Source organism: Camelus bactrianus, chromosome 20 (genome assembly GCF_048773025.1).
Source record: "Camelus bactrianus isolate YW-2024 breed Bactrian camel chromosome 20, ASM4877302v1, whole genome shotgun sequence".
Classification (NCBI taxonomy): domain Eukaryota; kingdom Metazoa; phylum Chordata; class Mammalia; order Artiodactyla; family Camelidae; genus Camelus; species Camelus bactrianus.
The window spans coordinates 45,350,518-45,368,623 of record NC_133558.1 but is presented as its reverse complement, the minus strand read 5'-3'; positions in this window follow the sequence as shown (position 1 = coordinate 45,368,623).

Genomic DNA, 18,106 nt, shown 5'->3' with positions numbered 1-18,106 from the left:
AAGTTTGGTAATCCACATGCTAACAGCTCTGTAGTGAATATTTGTCGAATCCGAGATACAAGAAGCGTGTTCGGAACACATAATATCACGGTGGGCGAATCGATTAAAATTACATTTCTATTGGGTAGAACTCGCTCCAAGAGATTTTTCCTACGAAATCTGCTTCATTTTCATAACTGGCATTTGGAAATCTCTGCCAAATCAAAGAAAATGCTTCTAAGTAACAATATGCATTGTATTGTGATGGAAATTCGTAAAACCACATGCAAACAAATCTGTTGTGTATATTTGTAGAAAGCGTTATGCATGTAGAGTGATAGTAACACAGAAATTCCCGGGGATGGAATCTATGTAAGTTACATGTCTATTGGATAGAACTCGTTCGAACACATTTTTCCTGAGAAAACTGCCTGATTTTCAAAAGTGGCATTAGGAAAAACTGCCAAATCAGATTTCATGTATCTATGTGAAAATATGCCTTGTATGTTGGATGAAAGTTCGGTAATCTACATGTTCACAACTCTTTGGAGAAAGTTTGTTGAAACCTTGATGCATGTAACGTGTTAGGAAAACGGAATGTCACTGTGAGGGAATCTATGTAAATTACATTTCTATTGGGAAGTACTCGCTCCACGAGGATTTTTCTGTGTATGTGCCTCATTTACAAAACTGGCGTTAGGAAAAACTTTTGAAGTATGAGGAAATGTTTCTAAGTGTCAATATGGCTTTTACGGTGGATGAAAGTTCAGTAATCATCATGCTAACAACTCTGTAGTGAATATTTGTAGAATGCGTGATGCATGTACCTTTTTCGGAATACGGATTTTCACGATGACATGTTGTATGTAAATTGCATGTCTATTAGTTAGAACTCGCTCCAAGAGTATTTTCCTGTGAAAACTGCCTGAATTTTGAAACTGCCGATTGGAAAAACCTGCGAACTCTGAGTTAATATGTCTAGGTGATAATATGCCATGTTTGGTGTTTCAAATTTTGGTAATCCAGATGTTTACAAGTCATTAAAAATGTTTGTAGAATTTGTGATGCACGTATCGTGTTCAGAACACGGAATATCATGGTGAGAGTAACTACGTATATTACATGTCTATTGGGAAGTACTCGCTCCAACTGAATTTTTCTGTGAAAACTTGCTCATGTTCTAAACTGGCATTTGGAATACTCTGCGTAATCAAAGAAAATGCTTCTAAGTATCAATAAGCCTTTTATTGTGTTGAAAGTTTGGTAATACACATGCAAACAAATTTGTAGTGAATATTTGTCGAATCCATTATACAATAGCGTGTTCGTAACATAGAAATTCAGGGCAATTTAATCAATGTAAACTACATGTCTATTGGGTAGAATTCACTACAACAGATTTTTCCTGAGAAAACTGCCTGATTTTTGAAGCTGATGCTAGGAAAAAGCTGCGAAATTTGAGTCAATGCTTTTAGGTGTCAATATGTCTTGTATGGTGGATGAAAGTTCTGTAATCCACATGATCAGAACACAGTTGTGAATGTTTTTTGAATTTGTGATGCATGTAGCGTGTCCGGAACACGGAATGTCATGGTAACTGAAACTTTGTAAACGACATTTCTATTGGATAAATCTGGCTCCAAGAGGATTTTTCTGTGAAAACTGCCTGATTTTCAAAACTGGCATAAGGAAAACGCTGCAGATTCTGAGTACATAAGGAAAACGCTGCAGATTCTGAGTACAGGTTTAAATATGCCTTGTATGGTGGATGAAAATTCGGTAATCCACATGCTAACAACTCAGAAGTGAATATTTGTCGAACCTGCGGTGCATGTAGCATGTTCAGAACACGGAATGTCATGGTGATGGAATCTATGTAATTTAAATATCTATTGGGTAGAACATGCTCCAGGAGAATTTACCTGTGAAAATTCCCTTATTTTATAAACTGCCATTAGGAAGATGCTGTGAACTCAGAATCATGTTTTCTAGGTGTAAATATACCTTGTGTGGTGGATGAATGATCGGTAATCCAAACGCTCTCAACTCATTAAATAATGTTTGTGGAATGTGTGATGCATATAGCGTGTTCGATTCATGGAATATCATGGTAAGTGAAACTATGTAAATTACATGTCTACTGGTTAGAACCCACTCCAAGAGAATTTTTCTGTGTTAAATGCCTGATTTTTGAAACTGGCATTAGGGAAAAATGGTGAAATCAGTGTAAATGATTCTAGGTGTAAATATGCCTTGTATGGTGGATGAAAGTTTGGTAATCCACATGCTTAAAACTCATGAAAGAATGTTTGTTGAATCTGAGATGATTGTAGTGTGATCAGAACACGGAATTTCACGGCGAGGGAATGTAAGCAAATAACATGTCTATTGGGTAGAACTCGCTCCAAGAGCTTTTCCCTTCGAAAACTGCCTGATTTTCGAAACTGTCTTTAGGAAAAATGCAGCAAACACAGAGTAATTGTTTCTAGGAGTCAATATGCTTTGTATGGTGGAAGAAAGTTCTGTAATCCAAATGCTCACAACTCATTAAAGAATATTTTTCGAATCAGTGATGAATGTAGCGCATTCGGTACACAGAATGTCACGGTGAGGGAAACTATGAAAATAACAATTCTACTGGTTAGAACTCGCTTGAATTGGATTTTCTGCGAAAATTTCATGATTTTTGAAACTGGATTTTAGGAAAAACCTGCAAAATCAGAATAAATACTTCAAGGTGTAAATATGCCTTGTATGGTGGATGAAAGTTCGGTAATCCACAAGCTCACACTCATTAAAGAATGTTTGTCGAATAAGTCATGCATGTAACATTCAGAATATGGAATGTCATACTGAAGGAAAAAATGTAAGTTTCATGTATATTGGGTAGAACTCGCTTGAAGAGAATTTTTCTGCAAAATGTGACTCATATCAAAACTGCCATTAGGAGAACCCTGTGAAATCTGAGAAAATGCTACTAAGTGTCAGTATGCCTTGAATGGTGCATGGAAGTCCTGTAATCCACATGTTAACAAGAGTGTAGTAAATATTTTTCAAACCATGATTCATGTAGCGCATTCGGAAAATGGAATTTTATGGTAATGAAACTATGTAAATTACAATTCTGTAGGGTAGAACTAGCTAGAATATAATTTTTCTGAGAAAACTGCTTCATTTTTGAATCTGGAGTTTGGAAAACACTGCAAAATCTGAGAAAATTCTTCTAAGTAGAAATATACATTGTATTGTTAGGAATGTTTGATAATCCACATGCTAACAAATCTGTCGTGAATATTGTTCGAATCCGTTAAGCATGTAGCATGTTTGGACCACGGAATTTCACGGCGAGGTAGGTTATGTAAATTACAATTCTATTGGTTAGAAATCACTCCAAGAGATTTTTCCTGAGAAAACTGCCTGATTTTCGAAACTGGCATTAGGAAAAATCTGCGAACTCAGATTAATAGTTTCTAGGTGTAAATATGCCTGGTATGGTGGATGAAAGTTTGGTAATCCGCATGCTAACAACTCTGTAGTGAATATTTGTCGAATCTGAGATACATCACTCGTGTTCGGAACACAGAACATCACGGTGAGCGAATCTATGTAAATTAAATTTCTAGTGGGTAGAACTCGCTGCAAGAGTTTTTTCTGCGAAATCTTCATGATTGTTGAAACTGGCCTTTGGAAATCTCTGGAAAATCAGAGAAAATGCTTCTACGTATCAATATCCCTTATATTGTGATGGAAGTTCATAAAACCACATGCAAACAAATCTGTGGTGAATATTTGTAGAAAGCGTTATGCATGTAGTGTGATAGTAACACGAAAATTCCCAGGATTGAATCTATGTAAATTATATGTCTATTGGGTAGAACTCACTCGAACTCATTTTTTACTGAGAAAACTGCCTGATTTTCAAAACTGGCGTTAGGAAAAACTGCAAAATCTGAGTTCATGTTTCTAGGTGTAAATATGCCTTCTATAGAGGATGAAAGTTTGGTAATCTAAATGTTCACAACTCATTAAAGAATGTTTGTCCAATCCGTGATCTATGTAGCGTATTCGGAACACAGAATACCATGGTGATAGAAACTTTGTAAATTAAATGTCTATTGGGTAGAATTCGCTCCAAGAGCATTTTTCTGTGAAATCTGCAAGATTTTAGAACATGACGTTAGGAGAAATCTACTAAATCAAAATAAATTTTATATTTATATATATGCCTTGTATGTTGAATGAAATTTTGGTAATACACATGTTCACAACTCATTAAAGAATGTTTGTCAAACAAGTGATGCATGTGTAGCGTGTTCAGAACCCGGAATTTCACAGGGAGGAAAACACTGTAAATAACATGTCTATTGAGAAGAACTCACTCCAACAGTATTTTTCTGCGAAAACTGCATGATTTTAGAAACTGAAATTTGGACAAATCTAATAATTCAGAATAAAACTTTCTATGTATAAATTTGCATTCTAATGTGGATGAAAGTTCGGTAATACAAATGACCAAAACTCATTAAACAAAGTTGGTCGAATCCTTGATGCATGTAACGTGTTCAGAATTCGGAATGTCACGGTGAGTGAAACTAGGTAAATTACATATCTTTTGGGTAGAACTCGCTCCAAGAGCATTTTTCTGCCAAATCTGCCTCATTTTCAAAACTGGGATTAAAACTATCCTGTGAAATCTGAGAAAATTTTTCAAAGTGTCAGTAAGCCTTGTATGGTGGATGAAAGTGCTGTAATCCACAGGCTAACAACTCTGTAGTGAATATTTGTCGAATCCGAGATGCATGTAACATGTTCAGAACACGGAATTTCACGGTGTGTGAATCCATGTAAATTACAGGTCTATCGGTTAGAACCCGCTCCAAGAGGTTTTTGCCATGAAATCTACCTCATTTTCGAAACTGGCATTTGGAAAGCTCTGTGAAATCAGAGAAAATTCTTCTAAGCATCAATATGCCTTTATTGTGATGAAAGTCCTGTAATCCACATGCAAACAACTCTGTAGTGTATTTTTGTCGAATCCTTTCTGCATGTAGCGTGTACAAAACACGAAATATCACAGTGGGGGAATGTATGTAATTTATGTATCTATTGGGTAGAACACTCTCCAACAGTTTTTTCCTTAGAAAACTGCCTGATTATCGAAACTGCTTTTAGGGAAAAGCTGCGAACTCAGAGTAAATGTTTCTAGGTGTAAATATGCCTTGTATGGTGGATGAAAGTTCTGTAATACACATGTACACAACTCATTAAAAATGTTTCTCAAATCGATGATAAATGTAGTGTGTTTGGAACACGGAATGTCACGTTGAGGGAAACTATGTAAATTACATATATATTGGTTAGAACTCAATCCAGGAGCATTTTACTGATAAATCAGACTCAGTTTGGAAACTGGTGTTATGAAAACGCTGCAAAATCTGAGTAAATCCTTTCAGGTGACAATATATCTTCAATGGTTTATTAAAGTTGTGTAATTCACATGCTAACAACTCAGCAGTGAATATTAGTTGAATCCGTGGTGCATGTATCGTTTTTGAACACGGAATGTTACGTTGACGGTATCTATGAAAATGAGATATCTTTTGAATAGAACATGCACCAAGAGAATTTTTCTGCTAAAACTGCCTGATTTTAATTACTGACGTTAATAAAAAGCTGCAAAACCTAAGTAAATATTTCTAGGTGTTAATATTCCTTGATTTGTGGTTGAAAAATCTGTAATCCACATGCTCACGGTCATTAAATAATGTTTGTCCAAGCTGAGATGAATGTAACATTTTCGGAACACGGAATATATCGGTGAGTGAAACTCTGAAAATAACAACTTTACTGGATAGAATTCGCTTGAATTGTATTTTTCTGCGAAAATTTCATGATTTTCGAACCAGGATGTTACGAAAAACCAGCAAAACCGGAATAACAACTTCTAGGAGTAAATATGACTTTTATGGTGGATGAAAGTTTCATAATACACATGCTCACACTCATAAAAGAATGTTTGTCGAATTCGTGATGTAGGTAACGTGTTCAGAATACGGAATGACATAGTGAAGGAAACAATGTAAGTTACATGTCTATTGGGTAGTACTCGCTTGAAGAGAATTTTTCTGTGAAATGAGCCTCATTTTCAAAACTGCCATTAGGAGAACCCTGTGAAATCTGAGAAAATGCTTCTAAGTGTCAATATGCCTTGAATGGTGAATGAAAGTCCGGAAACCCACATGTTAATAACAGTGCAGTAATTATTTTTCAAACCGTAATTCATGTAGCGCTTTTGGAAAATGGAATTTCACTGTAAGGAAACAATGTAAATTAAAATTCTATTGGGTAGAACTAGCTAGAATAGAATTTTTCTGCAAAAATTGCATGATTATCGAATCTGATTTTTGAAGAAAGCTTCAAAATGAGAGTAAATATATGTAGGTGTAAATAAGCCTTTATGTTGGAAGAAGGATCGGTAATCCACATTTTCACATCATATTAAAGAATAATTTCTAATCCGTGAAGCATGTACTGTGTTCGGAACATGGAATTTCACGGTGATTGAAACAATGTAAATTACTTCTCAATTGGGTAGAACTCGCTCCAAGAGAATTTTCCTGCGAAAACTGCTTCATTTTTGAAACTGGCGTTTGGAATGCTTGGCAAAATCTGAGAAAATATTTCTAAGTATCAATATTCAATGTATTGTGATGAAAGTTCGGTAATCCACATGCTAAAAATTCTGTAGTGAATATTTGTCGAACCATTAATCATGTAGCATATTCGGAACATGGAATTTCACGGCCGGGAAATTTATGTAAATTACATTTCTCTTCGTTAGAAATCACTCCAAGAGATTTTTCCTGAGAAATCTGCCTGATTTTCGAATCTGGTGTTAGGAACATCCTGCGAACCCACATTAATAGATTCTCGGTGTAAATATTACTTGTATGGTGGATGATAGTTCGGTAATCCGCATGCTAAAATCTCTGTAGTGAATATTTGTCGAATTGGAGATACATGAAGTTTGTTTGGAACACAGAATATCACAGTGAGCGAATCTATTTAAAATACATGTCTCTTGGGTAGAATTCGCTCCCAGAGTTTTTTCTGCAAAATCTGCCTCATTTTCGAAACTGGCGTTTGAAACTCACTGCAAAATCAGAGAAAATGCTTCATAGTGTCAATATGCCTTGTATTGTGATGGAAGTTCGTAAAACCACATGCAAACAAATCTGTGGTGAATATTTGTAGAAAGCGTTATGCATGTAGCATGATCGTATCACGGAAATTCCCGGCAATGGAATCTATGTAAATTACACGTCTCTAGGGTAGAATTCGCACCAAAAATTTTTTCCTGAGAAAACGACCTGATTTTCGAAACTGGCATTAGGTAAAAGGTGCAAATTCAGAGTTAATATTTCTAGGTGTAAATATGCCATGTATGGTGGAAGAAAGTTCTGTAATCTACATGTTCACATCTCATTCGAGAAAGTTTGTTGAAACCTTGATGCATGTAGCGTGTTCGGGAATTGGAATTTCACTGTGAGGGAAACTATGTAAATTACATTTCTATTGGGAAGTACTCACTCCACGAGTATTTTTCTGCGAATCTGCCTCATTTTCAAACCTGGCATTAGGAAAAACTTTCGAAATATGGGAAAATGATTCAAGGTGTCAATATGGATATATAGTGGATGAAAGTTCGATAATCCTTATGCTAACAACTCTGTAGTGAATATTTGTTGAATCCGTGATGCATGTTGTTTTTTTTCGGAACACGGAATTTCACGATGACGGATTCTATGTATATTGAATGTGTAATGGGTAGAACTCCCTCCAAGAGAATTTTTCTGTGAAAACTGCATGATTTTGGAAACTGACATTAGGAGAAATCTAGTAAATAAAAATAAAACTTTCTGTGTTTAAACATGCATTGTAAGGTGGATGAAAGTTCGGTATTACACACGTTCACAACTCATTAAAGAAAGTTTGTTGAATCCAGGATGCATGGAACGTGTTCAGAACACGGAATGTCACAGTGAGTGAAACTAGGTAAATTACATATCTTTTGGGTAGAAATCGCTCCAAGAGCATTTTTTGCCAAATCGGCCTAATTTTCAAATCTGACTTTAAAACTAAACTGTGAAATCTGAGAAAATGCTTCAAAGTGTCAGTAAGCCTTGTATGGTGGATGAAAGTGCTGTAATCCACTTGCTAACAACTCTGTAGTGAGTATTTGTCGAATCCGAGATGCATGTAGCGTGTTCGGAACACGGAGATTCACGGTGAGCGAATCCATATAAATTACATATGTATTGGTTAGAACCCGCTCCGAGATGTTTTTGCCGTGAAATCAGCCTCATTTTTGAAACTGGCCTTTGGAAAGCTCTGTGAAATCACAGAAGATGCTTCTAAGCATCAATATGCCTTGTATTGGGATGAAAGATCTGTACTCCACATGCAAACAACCCTGTAGTGTATTTTTGTCGAATCCTTCCTGCATGTATCATGTTCAGGACACGTAATTTCACATTGTGGGAATTTCTGTAATTTACATATCTATTGGGTAGAACACTCTGCAACAGTATTTTCCTTTGAAAACTGCCTGATTTTTGAACCTGCTTTTACGAAAAAGCTGTGAACCCAGAGTAAATGTTTCTAGGTGTAAATATGCCTTGTATGGTGGATGAAAGTTCTGTAATACACATGGACACAACTCATTAAAAATGTTTCTCAAATCCATGATTTATGTAGTGTGTTTGGAAGACGGAATGTCACATTGAGTGAAACTATGTAAATTAAATATCTATTGGTTAGAATACGCTCCAGGAGCATTTTACTGAAAAATCAGCCTCAGTTTGGGAACTGGGGTTATGAAAACGATACAAAAGCTGAGTAAATGCTTTAAGGTGACAATATATATTCAATGGTGTATTAAAGATGTGTAATTCACATGCTAACAACTCAGCAGTGATTATTTGTTGAATCCGTGGTGCATGTACCGTTTTCGGAACACGGAATTTTACGGTGACGGTATCTATGAAAATGAGATGTCTATTGGATAGAACATGCACCAAGAGAATTTTTCTGCGAAAACTGCCTGATTTTCATAACTGACGTTAGGAAAAAGCTTCGAAACCTAAGTAAAAGTTTCTAGGTGTAAATATGCCTTGTATTGTGGTTGAAAAATCTGTAATCCACATGCTCACTGTCATTAAATAATGTTTGTCGAAGCCGTGATGCATGGAACCTGTTCGGAACACGGAATGTCATAGTGAAGGAAACAATTTAAATTACATGTCTATTGGGTAGAACTTGCTTGAAGAGAATATTTCTGAGAAATGTGACTCATTTTCAAAACTGCCATTAGGAGAACACTGTGAAATCTGAGAAAATGCTTCTAAGTGTCATTATGCCTTGAATGGTGAATGAAAGACCGGTAATCCACATGTTAATAACAGTGTAGTAATTGTTTTTCAAACCATGATTCATGTAGCACTTTTGGAAAATGGAAATTCACGGTAATGAAAAAATGTAAATTACAATTCTTTTGGGAAGAACTAGCTAGGACAGAATTTTTCTGAGAAAATTGCATGATTATCGAATCTGAAGTTTGGAGAAAGCTGCAAATTGAGAGTAAATATTTGTAGGTGTAAATATGCCTTTATGTTGGAAGAAAGATCGGTAATCCACATTTTCGCATCATATTAAAGAATCTTTTTCTAATCCGTGACGCATGTACCGTGTTTGGAACATGGAATTTCACGGTGATTGAAACAATGTAAATTACTTCTCTATTGGGTGCAACTCGCTCCAAGAGTATTTTTCTGCGTAAACTGCTTCATTTTTGACACTGGCGTTTGAAAACGCTGCAAAATCTGAGAAAATATTTCTAAGTATCAATATTCAATGTATTGTGATGAAAGTTCGGTAATCCACATGCTAACAAATCTGTAGTGAATATTTGTCGAATCAGAGATACATGAAGTGTGTTTGGAACACTGAATATCACGGAGAGCGAATCTATGTAAAATATATATCTCTTGGGTAGAACTCGCTCCCAGAGGTTTTTCTGCAAAATCTGCCTCATTTTCGGAACTGGCGTTTGAAACTCTGCAAAATCAGAGAAAATGCTTCATAGTGTCAATATGCCTTGTATTGTGAAGGCAGTTCGTAAAAACACATGCAAACAATTCTGTGGTGAATATTTGTAGAAAGCGTTCTGCATGTAGCGTGATCGTATCACGGAAATTACCGGCGATGGAATCTTTGTAATTTACATGTCTCTAGGGTAGAATTCGCACCAAAATTTTTTTCTGGAAAAACGACCTGATTTATGAAACTGGCATTAGGTAAAAGCTGCAAATTCAGAGTTAATATTCTAGGTGTAAATATGCCTTGTATGGTGGATGAAAGTTCTGTAATCATCATGTCCACATCTCATTCGAGAAAGTTTGTTGGAACCTTGATGCATGTAGCGTGTTCAGAAATTGGAATGTCACTGTGAGGGAAACTATGTAAATTACATTTCTATTGGGAACTACTCGCTCCACGAGGATTTATCTGCGAATCCGCCTCATTGTCAAACCTGGCATTAGGAAAAACTTTTGAAATATGAGAAAATGTTTCAAGGTGTCAATATGGATTTTATGGTGGATGAAATTTCGATAATCCTTATGCTAACAACTCTGTAGTTACTATGTGTTGAATACGTGATGCATGTAGATTTTTTTGGAACACGGAATTTCACGATGACGGATTCTATGTATATTACATATCTATTGGGTAGAACTCGCTCCAAGAGGATTTCTCTGTGAAAACTGCATGATTTTGGAAACTGACATTAGGAGAAATCTACTAAATCAGAATAAAATATTCTATGTATAAATATGCATTGTAAGGTGGATGAAAGTTTGGTATTACACATGTTCACAACACATTAAAGGATGTTTGTTGAATCCGTGATGCATGGAACGTGTTCAGAACACGGAATGTCACAGTGAGTGAAACTAGGTAAATTATATATCTTTTGGGTAGAAATCGCACCAAGAGAATTTTTCTGCCAACTCTGCTTCATTTTCAAAACTGGCTTTAAAACTAACCTGTGAAATCAGAGAAAATGATTCAAAGAGTCAGTAAGCCTTGTATTGTGGATGAAAGAGCTGTAATACACTTGCTAACAACTCTGTAGTGAGTATTTGTCGAATCCGAGATGCATGTAGCGTGTTCAGAACACGGAATTTCACGGTGAGCGAATCCATGTAAATTACATATCTATTGGTTAGGACCCGCTCCAAGAGGTTTTTGCCGTGAAATCTGCCTCATTTTCAAAACTGGCGTTTGGAAAGCCCTGTGAAATCAGAGAAAATGCTTCTAAGCATCAATATGCCTTGTATTGGGATGAAAGTATTGTACTCCACATGCAAACAACCCTGTAGTGTATTTTTGTCAAAACCTTCCTGCATGTAGCATTTTTAGGACACGTAATTTCACATTTTGGAATTTATGTAATTTACATATCTATTGGGTAGAACACTCTCCAACAGTTTTTTCCTTTGAAAACAGCCTGATTTTCGAAACGGATTTTAGGGAAAAGCTGCGAACTCAGACTAAATTTTTCTAGGTGTAAATATGCCTTGTATGGTGGATGAAAGTTCTGTAATACACATGTACACAACTCATTAAAAATGTTTCTCAAATCCATGATGTATGTAGTGTGTTTGGAAGACGGAATGTCACGTTGAGGGAAACTATGTAAATTACATATCTATTGGTTACAACCCAATCCAGGAGAATTTTCCTGAAAAATCAGCCTCAGTATGGAAACTGGTGTTATGAAAACGCTGCAAAATCTGAGTAAATGCTTTAAGATGACAATATATCTTCAATGGTTTATTAAAGATATGTAATTCACATGCTAACAACTCAGCAGTGAATATTTGTTGAATCCGTGGTGCATGTACCGTTTTCGGAACATGGAATGTTACGGTGACGGTATCTATGAAAATGAGATGTCTATTGGATAGAATATGCACCAAGAGAATTTTTCTGCGAAAACTGCCTGAATTTAATTACTGACGTTTGAAAAAGCTGTGAATACTAAGTAAATGTATCTAGGTGTAAATATGCCTTGTATTGAGGTTGAAAAATCTGTAATCCACATGCTCACTGTCATTAGATAATGATTGTCGAAGCCACGATGTATGTAACGTTTTCGGAACACGGAATGTATCGGTGAGTGAAACTCTGAAAATAACAACTCTACTGGATAGAACTCGCTTGAATTGAATATTTCTGCAAAAATTACATGATTTTCGAAACTGGATGTTACGAAAAACCAGCAAATTCTGAACAACTACTACTAGGAGTAAACATGCCTTTTATGGTGGATGAAAGTTCGGTAATACACATGCTCACATTCATTAAAGAATGTTTGTCGAATTCGTGATGCAGGTAACATGTTCGGAATACGGAATGTCATAGTGAAGGAAACTATGTAAGTTACATGTCTATTGGGTAGAACTCGCTTGAAGAGTATTTTTCTGTGAAATGTGCTTCATTTTCAAAACTGCCATTAGGAGAACCCTGTGAAATCTGAGAAAATGCTTCTAAGTGTCAATATGCCTTGAATGGTGAATGAAAGTCTGGTAATCCACATGTTAATAACAGTGTAGTAATTATTTTTCAAACCGTGATTCATCTAGAGGTTTTGGAAAACGGAATTTCACAGAAATGAAACCATGTAAATTACAATTCTATTTTGCAGAAATAGCTAGAATAGAATTTTTCTGCAAAAATTGCATGATTATGGAATCTGAAGTTTGGAGATAGCTGCAAAATGAGAGTTAATATTTGTAGGTGTAAATATGCCTTTATGTTGCAAGAAAGTTCGGTAATTCACATTTTCACATCATATTAAAGAATCTTTTTCTAATCCGTGACGCATGTACTGTGTTCGGAACATGGAATTTCACGGTGATTGAAACAAAGTAAATTACTTCTCTATTGGGTAGAACTCGCTCCAAGAGTATTTTTCTGCGAAAACTGCTTCATTTTTGAAACTGGCGTTTGGAAAACGCTGCCAAATCTGAGAAAATATTTCTAAGTATCAATATTCAATGTATTGTGATGAAAGTTCGGTAATCCACATGCTAACAAATCTGTAGTGAATATTTTTCGAACCATTAATCATGTAGAATATTCGGAACACGGAATTTCACGGCCAGGGAATTTATGTAAATTACATATCTCTTCGTTAGAAATCACTCCAAGAGATTTATCCTGAGAAATCTGCCTGATTTTCGAATCTGGTGTTAGGAAAACCCTGCGAACTCAGATTAATAGATTCTCAGTGTAAATATGCCTTGCATGGTGGGTGAAAGTACGGTAAATCGCATGCTAACAAATCTGTAGTGAATATTTGTTGAATCCGAGATACATGAAGTGTGTTTGGAACACAGAATATCACGGTGAGCGAATCTATGTAAAATACATGTCTCTTGGATAGAACTCGCTCCCAGAGGTTTTTCTGCAAAATCTGCCTCATTTTCGAAACTAGCGTTTGAAACTCTCTGCAAAATCAGAGAAAATGCTTCATAGTGTCAATATGCCTTGTATTGTGATGGAAGTTCGTAAAACCACATGCAAACAAATCTGTGGTTAATATTTGTAGAAAGAGTTATGCATGTAGCATGATCGTATCACAAAAATTCCTGGCGATGGAATCTATGTAAATTACACGTCTCTAGGGTAGAATTCACACCAAAAATTTTTTCCTGAGAAAACGACCTGATTTTCGAAACTGGCATTAGGTAAAAGCTGCAAATTCAGAGTTAATGTTTCAAGGTGTAAATATGGCATGTATGGTCGATGAAAGTTCTGTAATCTACATGTTCACAACTCATTCGAGAAAGTTTGTTGAAACCTTGATGCATGTAGCGTGTTCAGAAATTGGAATGTCACTGTGAGGGAAACTATGTAAATTACATTTCTATTGGGAAGTACTCGCTCCACGTGAATTTTTCTGCGAATCTGCCTCATTTTCAAACCTGGCATTAGGAAAAACTTTCGAAATATGAGAAAAAGATTCAAGGTGTCAATATGGATTTTATGGTGGATGAAAGTACGATAATCCTTATGCTAACAACTCTGTAGTGAATATTTGTCGAATCTGTGATGCATGTAGCTTTTTCGCAAATCGGAATTTCACGATGACGGGTTGTATGTATATTGCATGTCTATTGGGTAGAACTCACTCCAAGAGGATTTTTCTGCGAAAACTGCATGATTTTAGAAACTGACATTATGAGAAATCTAGTAATCAGAATAAAACTTTCTATTTATAAATATGCATTGTAAGTTGGATGAAAGTTTGGTATTACACACGTTCACAACTCATTAAATTATGTTTGTTAAATCCGTGATGCATGGAACGTGTTCAGAACACGGAATGTCACAGTGAGTGAAACTAGGTAAATTACATATCTTTTGGGTAGAAATCGCTCCAAGAGCATTTTTCTGCCAAATCGGCCTCATTTTCAAAACTGACATTCAAACTAAACTGTGAAATCTGAGAAAATTCTTCAAAGTGTCAGTAAGCCTTGTATGGTGTATGAAAGTGCTGTAATCCACTTGCTAACAACTCTGTAGTGAGTATTTGTCGAATCCGAGATGCATGTAGCGTGTTCGGAACACGGAATTTCACGGTGAGCGACTCCATTTAAATTAGATATTTATTGGTTAGAAACCGCTCGAAGAGTTTTTTCCGTGAAATCTGCCTCATTTTCGAAAGTGGCGTTTGGAAAGCCCTGTGAAATCAGAGAAAATGCTTCTAAGCATCAATATGCCTTGTATTGTGATGAAAGTCCTGTACTCCACATGCAAACAACCGTCTAGTGTATTTTTGTCGATCCCGTCCTGCGTGTAGCTTGTTTAAGTCATGTAATTTCACAGTGAGGGAATTTATTTAATTTATATATCTACTGGGTAGAACACTTTCCAACAGTTTTTTCCTTTGAAAACTGTCTGATTTCCAAACTGCTTCTAGGGAATGCTGTGAACTCAGAGTAAATGTTTCTACGTGTAAATATGCCTTGTTTGGTGGATGAAAGTTCCTTAATACAGATGTACACAACGCATTAAAAATGTTTCTCAAATCCATGTTGTATGTAGTGTGTTTGGAAGACGGAATGTCACGTTGAGGGAAACTATGTAAATTACATATCTATTGGTTAGAACCCAATCCAGGGGCATTTTACTGAAAAATCAGCCTCAATTTGGAAACTGGAGTTATGAATACGCTGCAAAATCTGAGTAAATGGTTTAAGGTGACAATATATTTTCAACGGTTTATTAAAGATGTGTAATTCACATGCGAACAACACAGCAGTGAATATTTGTTGAATCCGTGCTGCATGTACCGTTTTCGGAACACGGAATGTTACGGTGACTGTGTCTATGAAAATGAGATATCTATTGAATAGAACATGCACCAAGAGAATTTTTCTGCGAAAACTGCCTGATTTTCATATCTGACGTTAGGAAAAAGCTTCGAAACCTAAGTAAAAGTTTCTAGGTGTAAATATGCCTTGTATTGTGGTTGAAAAATCTGTAATCCACATGCTCACTGTCATTAAATAATGTTTGTCGAAGCCGTGTTGAATGTAACGTTTTCGGAACATGGAATTTATCGGTGAGTGAAACTCTGAAAATAACAACTCTACTGGATAGAACTCGCTTGAAGAGAATTTTTCTGCAAAATGTGCCTCATTTTCATAACTTCCAAGAGGAGATCCCTGTGAAATTTTAGAAAATGATTTTAAGTGTCAATATGGCTTGAATGTTGAATGAAAGTCCGGTAATACACATGTTAATAACACTGCAGTATTTATTGTTCAAACCGTGATTCATGTAGCGCTTTTGGAAAACGGAATTTCACGGTAATGAAACCATTTAAATTACAATTCTTTTGGGTAGAAATAGCTAGAATAGGATTTTTCTGTGAAAATTGCATGATAATCGAATCTGAAGTTTGGAGAAAGCTGCAAAATGAGAGTAAATATTTGTTGGTGTAAATATGCCTTTATGTTGGAAGAAAGTTCGGTAATCCACATTTTCACATCATATTAAAGAATCTTTTTCTAATCCGTGACGCATGTACCGTGTTCGGAACATGAAATTTCACGGTGATTGAAAAAATATAAATTACTTCTCTATTGGGTAGAACTCGCTCCAAGAGGATTTTCCTGCGAAAAATGCTTCATTTTTCAAACTGGCGTTTGGAAAACGCTCCAAAATCTGAGAAAATATTTCTAAGTATCAATATTCAATGTATTGTGATGAAAGCTCGGTAATCCACATGCTAACAAATCTGTAGTGAATATTTGTCGAACCATTAATCATGTAGCATGTTCGGAACACGGAATTTCACGGTCAGGGAATTTATGTAAATTACATTTCTCTTCATTAGAAATCACTCCAAGAGATTTTTCCTGAGAAATCTGCCTGAATTTCGAATCTGGTGTTAGGAAAACCCTGCGAACTCAGATTAAAAAATTCTCGGTGTAAATATGCCTTGTATGGTGGGTGAAAGTTCGGAAATCCGCATGCTAACAACTCTGTAGTGACTATTTGTCGAATCCGAGTTACATGAATTGTGTTATTGAACACAGAATATCATGGTGAGCGAAACTATGTAAAATACATGTCTCTTGGGTAGAACTCGCTCCCAGATATTTTTCTGCAAAATCTGCCTCATTTTCGAAACTGGCGTTTGAAACTCTCTGCAAAATCAGAGAAAATGCTTCATAGTGTCAATGTGCCTTGTATTGTGATGGAAGTTCGTAAAACCACATGCAAACAAATCTGTGGTGAATATTTGTAGAAAGCGTTCTGCATGTAGCGTGATCGTATCACGGAAATTCCCGGCGATGGAATCTATGTAAATTGCACGTCTCTAGGGTAGAATTCGCACCAAAAAATTTTCCTGAGAAAACGACCTGATTTTCGAAAGTGGCATTAGGTAAAAGCTGCAAATTCAGAGTTAATGTTTCAAGGTGTAAATATGCCATGTATGGTGGATGAAAGTTCTGTAATCTACATGTTCACAACTCATTCGAGAAAGTTTGTTGAAACCTTGATGCATGGAGCGTGTTCATAAATTGGAATGTCACTGTGAGGAAAACTATGTAAATTACATTTCTATAGGGAAGTACTCGCTGCACGAGTATTTTTCGGCGAATCTGCCTCATTTTCCAACCTGGCATTAGGAAAAACTTTCGAAATATGAGAAAATCTTCAAGGTGTCAATATGGATTATATGGTGGATGAAAGTTCGATAATCCTTATGCTAACAACTTTGTAGTGAGTATTTGTCGAATCCGTGATTCATGTAGATTTTTCGGAACACGGAATTTCACGATGACGAGTTCTATGTATATTGCATGTCTGTTGGGTAGAACTCGCTCCAAGAAGATTTTTCTGCGAAAACTGCATGATTTTAGAAACTGACATTAGGAGAAATCTACTAAATCAGAATAAAACTTTCTATGTTTTAATATGCATTGTAAGGTGGATGAAAGTTCGGTATTACACATGTTCACAACTCATTAAAGAAAGTTTGTTGAATCCGTGATGCATGGAACGTGTTCAGAGCACGGAATGTCACAGTGAGTGAAACTAGGTTAATTACATATCTTTTGGGTAGAAATCGCTCCAAGAGCATTTTTCTGCCAAATCTGCCTCATTTTCAAAACTGACGTTCAAACTAATCTGTGAAATCTGAGAAAATATTTCAAAGTGTCAGTAAGCCTTGTATGGTGGATGAAAGTGCTGTAATCCACTTGCTAACAACTCTGTATTGAGTATTTGTCGAATCCGTGATGCATGTAGCATGTTCGGAACACGGAATTTCACGCTGAGCGAATCCATGTAAATTACATATGTATTGGTTAGAACCCGCTCCAAGAGATTTTTGCCGTGAAATCTACCTGATTTTCGAAACTGGCATTTGGAAAGCTCTGTGAAATCAGAGAAAATGCTTCTAAGCATCATTATGCCTTGTATTGTGATTATAGTCCTGTACTCCACATGCAAACAACCCTGTAGTGTATTTTTGTCGAATCCT